Genomic DNA, 12,380 nt, shown 5'->3' with positions numbered 1-12,380 from the left:
CTCCCGAACAAAGAGTGAAGTGCCCTTGCAGACACCTCCCAGGGCTCAGAACAACAGCACAAGGCAGCCCACCAGGCCCTTTCACCATACAAAGATGTGAGCACCCTGGGGGCTTCAGGCTCCCCTCCAGGAAGACTTTAGACAAGGATCTTCCACCACTCTGCCCAAGCTTTAAACCAAACCACGAGAGAGAAATCAAGCATAATTTTTATCACTAGTGAGCCGACAAAATAAAGAAAACAGAGAAGAAAAGTCGGCCTCCTCCTCAATGAACCATCCAATACGTCAGCCAACCACAGGTTACCTGTCTTCCAAGCAAAACATAAACAATTACCCCATACACACCCACCTTGTCTCCAAATATCCTAAAATGTACATCTCTCTAAATGAACTGCAGAGACGTAGGACGGGGCCCCTCAAACACACACACATAATTAGCGTTTCATCCTTCTTTCTATAAAAGAATCCAGCAACATAAATATTAATCAAACCCGAGAATCAGCCTGTTCATTTTGGGTCATTATGACTTCCGGATTGTGATCTTTGAATATCTTCAGATATTCAAAGACAGATTCTATCTTGTTAAAACTGCTATAAATGGACGTCTGAGAAATCAAGAAGCAAGTTCAGGCAGATATGAAAACCTTTCTGTCCAGGCCTGGCAGTACCTCTGAGTTCCCAAGTGTTGAATTCGTTACCTTTCAAAAAATAAATTGACAAATATCTTTGGATTCGTCCACCAGAAAACCTAGCTGCTCAAAGTTCAGGTTAGCTAAATCTGAGATTTTAAGATCAACTCTTACTCAAAATGTCAGGAAGACGATGTTTACATAGTATCTTAGCCTTGAGAGAGCAGAGGAAGTGTTTCTGACCCAAATCATAAATATATATGTATATACATATTTTTTTAACTACCTTGACTCTTGTTAGAGCAAATCTATTCTTTTTGGTTCAGACTTCCTTCTGAATAATGGAAAATAGAGATGTAGTTCCAATTCCAGGCTGAAAAAGCTGTCATAGTGAAGGTAAACTTTTAATCTTCTATAGCCAAACAGCATACACTTTTATTTCTAGCACAACAGTTTTGGTAAAATGTTTGAACATTTTCTTTAAGAACTTTGTGGTAGATACATTGGTCATCCAACCACTACTTCCCTGAGTCTTTAAAGGCTTGTTGGAGTTTTTCAAACAATTGGAAGCCTATTTTGAAGAAATAAAAATACAGACTCCTAACAAGGTGACTATTTGCATACAAATTCTCTTTGGGAGGAGTTATTGTAAGAGAAATCTCGGCTGGAGGGAGGACTGCCATTAATTCCCTGTAATTCCACAAGGCTTTATGTCCCACTCTAGTGGAGGGTTTCATTCTCACACAATTGGGAAAACACTTTTGTCCTTGAGTGTCTTAAAATCCCAGCCCCAGGATTTTCCTCTAGAAGAGCAAGCTCTCTCTTCCTCTCCCTAGTGGGGAAAAAGGCTCTAAAGAAAAGCACTTCGAGACGGGACCCTTGTCCCAGGAGCACCACAAAATGGAATTTCTGTGAGGCTCCTTCTGCCGAGCCTCACGTGGATCCAGGGAGCCGCCCGGCTCTGTCCCGCCAAGGTGGGCTGAAAAAGACGCGGCACTCCTCAGAGCAATGGCGGCGGGCAGAGAAGGGATCCCAGGTGGCCCCAGGACAGGGGACAGACGCTACCCCGGAGAGACCTGCTCCTCGCGCAGCGGTTTCGAGTTGGGGGGCGCTAGCAGGAGTTTTCAGGTGTCCTAAAATGCAATTCCCCATGCCCGGGAAAGTCACCCGCCTGGGCGCGCACCCAAAGGCCTGGCAGGAGGCGACTGGTGGAGGAGGGGCGGTCCCGTGTTCACAAAGGGGCCCGGGCCGGCGGGCTCCCAGCCCTTGACCTTGGGTCTCCGCCTCCATCCATCTCCGCCGGCTGCCAGAGAAGGGGGCTGGCCTCAGGCCAGGGTCTTGCTCGCCCCGCCGCTGCAGACCTAGGGACCGACAGGGGGCCGCCAGGGGGCGGCGGGGGGGAGAGACCTGGAAAAAAAGACTCGAAGCCAGCGGAGTGCAGAGGAAACCAGCATTCCAACTCCTTCGGGAGCCGGTCCCGAGGCGGCTACGATTCGGTGCACGAACCCCGTCCTCCAAAGCAAAAGTTGCAAGGATGCACGAAGGAAATTTCCCCACAGCTAGCCCTTAGACTTGCCGACCCTCCTCCCCTTAATCCCGGACCTGGGCCGAGAGGGGGAGGGGAGGAAGCAGCGCGCGGTCCCTGAGAAGCCAGACGTGGGCAGGGTCAGTTGCGCCTCGGTCCGCCCCTTGCCGCCCAGCTCAGGCAGCTGGCCCATTAAGGCCCCGAATTATGCAAGGGCTTGGAGTCCCCCTCGGCCCTCTGGACCCACGAAGGCACAATCAACGTGCAACGCCGGGCCGGAGTCCGGAAGAGCAAGAAGGAGATGGCCTACGGGAGCAAAGCCGTGCGCCCCAGGCGCACACTGGAAAGGCGGTGGGGCGAGTCGGCGAGGCCCGCGGCCGGGCGAAGCCCAGGTGCCTGCGAAGGCCCCGGAGTCCTCGGACGGCACCAGGGCCGGCGGGGAAAGGACACCGCCCGCAGGAGAATGCCCCTGTCGCTGTTTCCAAGTTGGCCAGAGTATCTGCTTCGTGCCGGGTGTGGGGTAGGGAGATGCGGGCCACCCCCGCGGAGCTCAGGGCTCCCAGCCTCGGGGAAGACCTTTCTTTGTATGCTCAGGCTTGGCGACGAAGGAGAACTAAAGGACCGCCACCTCTGAGCACCTGGAGGACGTGTCTGATGCCCTCCAACCGCCAGGGCTGTAGGAGCTCGGGTCCGGGCCCCCTCGCTGTCGGCGGGGAGATGAGTATGATTTGCTATGGGTGGGCGCAGTGGGGAGGGGGACAAGGTGGGGGAAGGGCTGCAGGAAATCTGAGAAAGGAACAAGTCTTGCAAGTTGCAATCGTCCGGGCGCTCGAGATATTGCATTAGTGGGGAGGCAGGCGACGCCTGGTTTCATGGGACGGGGAGAAGAGGTTCGCTCTCAGAATTGAGAGGATTTGGATGTCCACCACCAGACTGAGCCCCAAGCCCTGAGGGCTCCGAAGCCACGGAGCCCGCGTCCTGCCCACTGCGCCCCCTTTGCAGCTTTCCAGACTGCTGCGCTCCGGTCAACTGTGTGCGACGAGAGACCTTGTTTTGTTGCCTCAGGACCCGTCTGTTTCTGGAAATGACTTCTTTCTCTCCTTCCCTGTCTCCCCAAAGCAAAGGCCAGGTCACGGAAATTATATACTTCTTTTTCCCAAAGTATAAAGCCGCCTAGTTTGCAGGGAAAGTTTTACAAACCAATGATGTAGAGAGAAGACCACACTGTTTAGGTTTCTTAATTGTCTGGCTTTGAACTTGCTGTGAGAGGGAAAAGGAACACGCTCTGGCTCCAGGGAACTCAGTTTTGCGGGATCTGCCAACCTAACCGTTTCTAGTTGGTTACAGGAGGTGGAAAGGAGTCATCGAAGGTTTGTCCTACTTTCTCCTTAACGGAGGAGAAGAATCCAAAGAGTTGCTGTCTCTCCGAGCCCAAGACAGGCAATCTTTGGCCCTCAGCCCCAAAGCAGAACCCCTGAAACTCCTGGTTGGTAGGCTACACTTTCCAAAAGGTGTGCTCTGCCCTGAAAAAGACTTTGAAACAAAGCCACTTTCTTTACTACTTTCAAGAATGCCATTGGCACCAGAAGTCACAGCAGGTGGATTTGGGTTTTCTGGCCACTCTGGGCAGATGGCCTTACTTGCGCTATATCACTTGAGGCCGAGTCTAGGCACTGGTACTACCAGCTGGCAGGGCTCTGCATTTGGGTTCCTTTTAAGTAGACACTGACCCACACACCTGTTGACCTGCATCTTTGAGGCAGTGTCCACACCTGCAACCTGAAGCCCATGGAAGCTGTCCCCCTAGCACTCAGCTCTGGGGTAGGGGAGAAGGGGAGACTTGAGGGGACAGCCCTGATCAAACATCACCTCGGCTTACAGAAAGAGCAGCCTGTCTTGAGCTGGGTGGTGGTGGTGGGGTTTACCCTGCCTTTGTCTTGGCCAGTGTATCAGAATAGCTAGCTGTCTTCTCCTCTCCATACAAGGGGTAGGGGAGTATGATTTTTCACTTCCAGCAAAAGGCCATTTGGTGGCTATTTTTCTCCCCTGAAGAGTCCAGGGTCCCAGTTTCCATGCTGTCTGAGCAGCAGGCTAATGCTTTCACAAATCTATTGCTCATCAAAGGGGTCCCTCCTCTCCCCTTCCCCCATGCTCCACCCACCCTGAGCACAGACTCCTCTACTCTGAGCCACCCCAGGGCCCTCCTAATCAAAACCAGAGAACTAGCAAGAGGGCACCAAGGAAACCACTTCAAAACAAAACAAAATGAAGCCTGGGACACCCTGCCTCTTCCAGCAAGGCCTCCTCTGCCCTAGGTCCAGCTGGTCCCTGCAAGTCCTGATCACACCCTGCCCTTTGGAGGCTCCCACTCCCTGTGCTCCCACAGGTCACTGCTCAATCCCTAGCAGCCTCTGGGAGCCCCTTGGCCAGGCTAAGTCCAGATTTTGTTGGGGCCTGAGTTTTATACAATTCCAGGGACTTTTATCACAAAATAACACACTAAGTGCCAAACTCCACAGCTTACAACATCGAAAACTGGGGGCCTGGGCACATGAGGGATCCTGATCTTAAATTCTGTCAACCTCACAGTGAGCACACTACCTTCTCCCAGAAGAATCTTCACAGCAAGGAGCAGAAAGACCCTATTGATCTTTTAGGCTAATAGTTTTCATTTTCACCATCAATTTCTTCAGAGAAAACTTACTTCCTAAACCCAATATGTAAAAAATGAGCAAAGCCTGGGCTTCTGGGTAGAAAGGGAATTTAGGTGGGAAGCTGAGGTCTCCTCTAACCCCCCTGCCTGTTCTTGCAGCTGTTGGAAACCACTGGTGGCTCCTTCTCACATTTCAGCTTAAGAGGTTCAGGCCCAGAGTGGGGGGAGGGTCTGTTCAAGGTCACACAGCATGTCAGCCCCAGGAGGAGGATGCCCAGAGTTCACTGAGCCTGTCCCTCCCCACCCTGGACTCAGTAGGCCTCCCTGCCTGTTACTCTACTCCGGACTGGCTGGGGGTCAGCTCCTCACAAGATGTATAGTCAACACACAATCCACAGGCATGTGCAGGACCGGGTTGGGGGGAGTCTACTGTCCTAGCCCTTTCATCCCACTCCAGACCCCTACGTCCCATCATGGAGATTTGATTTCATCTCAGAGTGGAAATCACTCATTGCCTGGCTAGGAGGAAGAAGGGCCCTGCACTCCCAGGAAATGACCCAGTGAAGGCCCACTGTCTCCCAGTATCTAAGCATGATCAAGCCACCAACCCCTGGGATGGCTGTGTAAGGTACTTAACTTCTCTATGACTTGGCTGCCTCATCTACAAAATGAAAGTAATATCTGGTTTACTGTCTTCATAGGATGGGGACAGTGTATGGGAACATTAAGAGGAAATAAGACCACAGTGAAGAACATGACTGCTGGAGCTGACACCCTGGGACCCTACTCATCGCTGTGTGACCTTGGGCAAATAACTTAACATCTCTGGGCTTCAGTTTCCTGTTCTATAGAATGAGACTGATATTAGCACCTACCTCGCAAGGGTGTAGAGAGGATTAATCAGATAATATTTGCAAAGCCTTTACAACAGTGACTGGCATATAGTAAGATCTAATAAGTATGTGTTAAATTAAAAATCAAATTATGAAAAACTCAACCTCTTTGTTTCCTCAGTGAGAAGATGACCCCAGGGGCACAGCGTGACAGCCAGTCTGCCTTATTTATATAGATTACTGATACAGCACTCATTCCTAACCAATTCTATAGTTGGTAGTTACGCATTAGTCCAGCATGAAAATTAGCAGCAGCAACAACAACAAAAAACCTGTCAAATGCCTAATAAAAAACTTAAGCCAACTGCTAACTATTTACTATCAAATAAAATGCCTTATATAATAACTGAAGCCGAATGCTGGTTAAGTCCTCCCTTTGAGAGCCCACTTGCCTTTCTCTCCCTCTCTTCTCTTACTCCCCTTCCTCCTTGCTAAATTGCTGCTAAAGGTATAAAACTGCTTATACAAATCTATAAGGTCTCAAATCTAAAGGGAAAAAAAGTACCCTTTTAGTTGACCAGTATTTTTGTCTTTTTTTCGCAATCCAATAAAACTTTCAACCTGAGCTCAGTGCCAAGATCACATATCATAGCCACTGACACACTGCTCTGGTCTGCAGTTTACACAGTAGCTTGGGTCTTCCCCCCACCCCTACCTTTGGCAGGCCAGCAGGAAAGGTATTGCTCACCCACATGTTCAGGTGAGGAAATTGGTTACCCCCAAAATAAAGTGGCAGCTTACGCCACTGGCCTGGGCAGCCTGGTATGACAAAAAGTCATCTGTCCTGACTCAAAACTATTGGGATCTGGACTCTGCTGTGCCAGTAACTTGCTAAGTAAGTCACTGACCAGGTGAGAATGAAAAGGCTGGCAATGAGATCCTTCTAGCTTACAATAAGAGGCCAGTATAGGGTCATTATTAATACCAGCTCACAGCCCATAGGGACCTATTACACGTATATAGTGTCTAAATTGAACCTTACAATAAGCCTGAAAGACAAAAAAGATGAGCTCCATGGTAGAGGAAACCAAGATTTGGAGAGGTGAACAACTGGCTGAGGGTCATACAAGTCACTGGCAAAGCCAAAATTCCTCAAAATAAAACAAATAATTTGTATTAAAGGAGAAAAACTGTAACAGTGAATACCAAATAAAATAAATAATTTGTACATATGGGGAAAAAACAAAAATTCTAACCCAGGCACATCTAAATTCACTTTCTATTGCTTTTTATGCTGCCACCCACCTCTCTAAAACCTTCACCAGGAAGGAAAGTCCAGGCAGATGCCACAGACTATGGGCAAAGGTCGCCAGGGGCCTGAGGACTCTTCCTGAAATCCACAGGGTTAAGGTCATCTCTGCGATGAACCTCAAAGACCACCTTGGCTGGGGTCCGAGGTAGTGCCTACCAACAATGGCTCCCCTGCCAGAGTTAGAGTACCTATCCCTAAAAGCCCACAGACACCTTGCTACCCAAGAAACCCACGTAGACCGAGTTCTAACTCTGCTGTATGACCTTGGGCAAGTCCCTTAACCTCTCTGAGTCCTAACTCAAAGAAGAAATACCTATTGTTGAAAAATTAAGGGAAATAATGTACAAAAAGCACCTAGCACAAGCGAGGAGGTACCAAGTAGTGACCTTCTTCCACACCAGCAGCCAGCCCAGCCTAAGCTCTGCCTGGTCAGCCCTTGTAAAACCAAGTCCCCAGGCCTGCACCCCAGGCCATGTCCCTCAGACACTATTCCTCAGTGCAGACAGAACTAATAATTAGCTGTCACGATTTAATAATAAAAAAAGATAATCCATGCCACAACACACATGGATTTAACTAATCTTAATTTGAAGGAAAAATAACAACTCCAAATAGATCAAATGCAAGTTTTTTTAGGACAACCTGCAAATGGGGTTTATCTCCAGTTTCCAGCACAAGCAAGTTATTTAGTTTCTCCCACTGGCTAAGCTAGTATTTCTTTTCATTTTTATTTTATTTATTTTTAAAAGTCTGAAGTGAACATTCTCAGAGTAGCATGTAAATCCTCACCAGAAGCCCTTTTCTCCAACACATTTTCCCTAGCAATGGGGTACTGGGACCCCAGACCAAACCCCATCTGTGCCCCGCCTGCTATAAGAATCCCCCCAAGTGCATCCCTTCTTCCCAGGCTCCACATGAAGACGTATAAAGTGGCAGGGACATTCAAGCCCAGGGGGACCTGCCACCTCCTGTCACCCACTGCCTGTCTCCTGCACTTTCCAGAAAACTGACGTTCAAAATTGGGAGTAGGGGGAGACTAGCCTACCAGTGACGGCTGATGGTTAACTCCTCCCATTATAGCTTCATTTGGTTATGGAAAGGGTGATAACATGCACACCTGAATTCCCTATGATCAACACCTCCCCTTCCATGGATATCAAAAGGGAATTCTGCAGAGAAATCTACAAGAGATAACCAAGGGAGATATCCCAGGTCAGTTTTCACAGTTTTGACGGAGAAAGGTAAGCACCGCATGCTGCCAAGCAGGGTCCATGTTTTCCTGAGCTTGGCTTTCTAGAAGCATTCACTTCTCAGTCCTTTACCACCAGCCCAACCTGTGCGAGGTAGGCATCCTTACCTCATCTCATTTAATCTCCAGCATAAGTCTGAAAAGTAGGTCCACATGAGGAAATTGAGGCCCAGAAAAGTGAAGTGCCTTGTTTGGGTGGCCAGCTCAAGCCAGGGCGCTGGGATTCAACCTGTGCTCTCTCAACCCCTAAAATCCCCAGCCAGCTCCCCAAGCCAAGAAAGAGCTGTCCTCCTGTGACAGCAATGGAACGGGAGACGGAACCAACACCAGCAAGAGTCTCTCTCGCTCTGACATTGCTCTGACTGTGGAACTCCTAGAACCCAGTGGAGGTTTTTCCCCAACCCTAACAGACACCCCAATTCCAAGCAGGCCAGTGCTAGCTCTTTTAACACCTGAAAATAGGATAGAAGTAGGAAGAGAAAGCCCTAGGAAAAGCTCATATTTGCAGCACACCTATCCCTACCATGCATCAGACACAGGTCATAAATGTCACAATTATCATTAGGGACATGCACCGATGAGGAAACTGCCTGAAGCTGGCAGGGAGCAGGGTGGGCTCAGACTTAGGCAATGTCCTTTCCCCATAGAGCAGCATATGGCCTTCAAACCCCAAACACTCCTAAGCCCCCTCTCTCCTCAAAATGCCCCTCCTAGATAATAGCCCGACAGCAACACAGGTCCTTTACAAACCCAGGACAGCTCTCAGCTCCTCAAGAAGGATGAGTCTTCTGATTCCAATAGAGCCCCTCACAGAGGCAAGGAGGATGCCGCAGGCAGGGATCCTAAGAATGTAAAGAATGTAAAGAACATACAGATAGATGTCTAATACCAGAGGCTCCACGCCAAAGACCTTACCTCTGACCAGCTCCACCCCATCCCCAGATAGGCCTTGAAACAAGCCACCAGAGACCTCCTCTCTGCCCACAGCAGACACTCAGAAAGCAGGACCCCAGACCTAGACCACACAGGTCAAAGGCAGGGTCACCACCAGCTCACACCCGGGCCATGCACCCACTCCAGACATCCTTTCCCTCCCCTGAGGGCTCCTGACCTAGGGAGCCAAGAGGCCATGCCCAGACAGGAAAGTGGGCAGTTATAGGAACTCAAAGCTAAATGAATGAATGAATGCCCTCCAGGAAACAAAGCTCCAGAAACCTTCTCCTCTATCTTCCTATTTCTCTATCATTAAAAAACAAAGAAAGAAAGAAAAAGAAATAACTCCTTTCACCCCCATCTGCGGTATCATTGTCCCAAGAAAAGAGCTGACACTGGATCTGTACACTAGTGCAACGACTGACAGAATTTCAACATACTTCTCACCCTGAGGACTCCCTTAAAGGTGGAAGGAATCCCTTTGGATCTATCTCTGGAACCTCCACCTCCAGAAGCACCTGGTAACAAGGAAGACCTGGGGCCTATCTGGGCATGGGAAGATTGCTGGACCCTCACAGCCCCTCACCTTGGACTCAACCAGGCCTGGGCAGCCAAATCCAGAAGCAGAGTCCCAAGAATGAGGAGCAGGAGCCTGGGCATGGAAGGGCTAGAGGATCCCTCAGAGCCACTGCTGGGAAGCAGGAGCCCATGAGGACAGCAGGGCCAGGGGTGCGAGCAGCAGCTGTGTGGGTTTCCAGAAGCCCGGGCAGAGAAGCGCTGTGATTCCTAGTTTCCCTCTTAAAATATAAAGACTCAATTATCTTTGAGCAGCTTGCTTTACACATGAATTGACACATTTATTTTACAATAAATAACTGAAAGTTATCTGTGTTTCCTTTACTGTTAATCTACACAGAGAAATAATAAACAGGGCTTGTCTACAAAAATGCAACTACTGCAGTCCTCAGAATTCAATTAAGCTAAAATAATTAATGCTCCCACCATATTAAATTACTTTATACATTTGGGCCACTGAAGTTTTATACTTTAATCTTTCCTTTTTTATTAAACAAAAAGAGAGAGAGAGAGAGAAAAGTTGGTACCCAAGTAGGCAGGGAAATAGGAAAAATGGGAACTAAAAGGAGAGCACATGATGTGTTGTTAAAATGGAATGGTCGTCTTCAGCTGACACAGCATGTAGACTGTTTTGTGCCTTTGATTAAAATAACATTTTAAATGCTTTGAACAAATATATCTCTTTAGACTTCTAAGGGATTATTTTACATATTTCTTCTAGAATGAAGCAATCCATTTGTCCCGTTGCTGAACAGAAAGGCCAAGAATATCTTTCGTCACACATAAAATAAAAATACTGCTGCTGCAGTATTACAACCCAGGGGGAAAAGAATGGGGGGGGCAGCGTGGGGGGTGGGATGGAAGGATGAGGACAAAGCTGCCTTGGAGATTAACTTTGCCTTTTATGAAATCGTATCTAGTCACTTTCTTAAACAAACCTACCACCATGATCCGCAGCCTCTCATTGGGAAATACCTTCAATGTGAAATGAGGATTGAGATGTTATTGGCAAAAGCTAGTCTTCCCATTGAAACATAAATAAGGGCCTGAGTTTCCCCAGCCAGCAGAGGCCACCCCTGAAAGGTCTGTGTGGATTAACGCCGGGTGTTGACACCGCAGGTGAAACTATCCCTTGAGTGTTAACCAGCACAGACAAAGGGACAAAGCACCTCTCCTGCCTGACACCTTGGCCCAGTAAAGGAAATGCCCTTTGGATCTGCACAGCACTCTGAGAAGATAGTGTTTACATGCCTGTGGCCTGGACAGATCAGATATTTTTCTCCGTGTCCTTTGTATCTTGGAGAGATTATGAGACACTGCATGCAAGGCAAGGAAAGCAAGGAAGGCCCAGAGGCCAATCTGGTTCACTGGAGTGTCCCCAGTACCTAGCACGTGCTGGCAGGAATCTGCAAGCCACCAGTCTCCCCCAAGAAAAGTCTCCCTAATCCCCTGTACAGGCGGGCGAAGTGAGGCCCAAAGTCACGGAGCTGCCACGTTGGTAGGGACAGGCTTGCAGCATCACCCTGACTGCCTCCTGGAGGATGGGGGTCCCTGCTCTTCTCACCCTCCTAGAAGCATCCAAAGCCTCAGTCCCTTCCGGGTCCTCACTAGCTTCCATGATGGATACACAGTGGGGCAGGGGAGGGGGGGATCAATCCAGCTACCACTTTGCACACTGCAGAGCCAGAGAGAGAAATTCTATTGGCAAAGCACTGATGGAGCCCCCGCCCATTAATCCTCACATCAGACCTGCTGGCATTATCGCTTCCTATTGACAGTTGGGGAAACTGAGGCTCAGACTCATGAAGTGGCTAGCCCAAAGTCAACCAGCAATATTTGAACCCTCATCTGCAGGAACTCTGATGCTCATTTTGCTCTGGAACAGGTTGCTGTTCTTAGGGAATACAAGCTGACCAGCCCTTCCTTTCTCCCCTAGGCCTGCTGGGATTAGATGTATAAACCAGAAGAAAACACCCTGGTTTGAACAGAAAGCAGCAGCTCCCTGGAGGAAGCTCCAATGTGCATGGCCATGGCCAGGAGGGACAGACTTAATGCAAACTCACTGCGATGAGCAAACCTAGTTGGAGGATGCAGACTGGGGCAAGAGGGACCCACACCTGTTCTCAAGGTGGTAAAACCAGCTGTCTCAAGATGAGTGAACATACCAAAGGCTCCCCCAAGGGCTCCAGCAAGTTCCCACACCCTTCCTTTCCCAAGACCTACTCACAGGGTCGGGCAAAATCAGAAGTGGCCACTGGGATCAGAGAGCCTGACCCCTCTTTTTGCAGATGAGGAACTGAGTCCAGAGAGAGGAGAGGGGAGAAAATGAGAGCTTCCATTCTTAAGTGTACTGCAACAGGCAACATCTCAGTAATCCTCACAACAACCTTAACAAGGTAGGTTTCCTTAGTTCCATTTCACGGATGGGAAAACTGATGTATCTAAGTTGTAAAGAACAGATTCCAACCCAAGACTGTCTGGCTTTAAAACTAGGGACAAAGCCAACATCAGTAGCAAAGACAGGGTCAACCAGACTTCCACATTTCCATCCTGCGCTCCTAGCTGCCTCTGTATCAGACCCCCAAACAGAGTCCACTATACAAAAGCAAAGCAACTATCAACCATTCAAACCTTCCTGGGCCCCCAGCCTATCTCCTCCTGAAGGTCACC

General features: G+C 49.0%; 1 protein-coding gene across 7 annotated transcripts in view; it reads right to left on the bottom strand.

Annotated features, from left to right (window-relative positions):
- Positions 1–12,380, bottom strand: part of BCL11B (BCL11 transcription factor B) — a 95,188-nt gene that overhangs the window by 68,155 nt on the left and 14,653 nt on the right. The window lies entirely within an intron of this gene.

The sequence above is a fragment of the Nycticebus coucang genome, chromosome 9 (genome assembly GCF_027406575.1).
Source record: "Nycticebus coucang isolate mNycCou1 chromosome 9, mNycCou1.pri, whole genome shotgun sequence".
In the NCBI taxonomy this organism is placed as follows: Eukaryota; Metazoa; Chordata; class Mammalia; order Primates; family Lorisidae; genus Nycticebus; species Nycticebus coucang.
The sequence above is the reverse complement of the archived record's forward strand: the minus strand, read 5'-3'. Positions and strand labels throughout refer to the sequence as shown.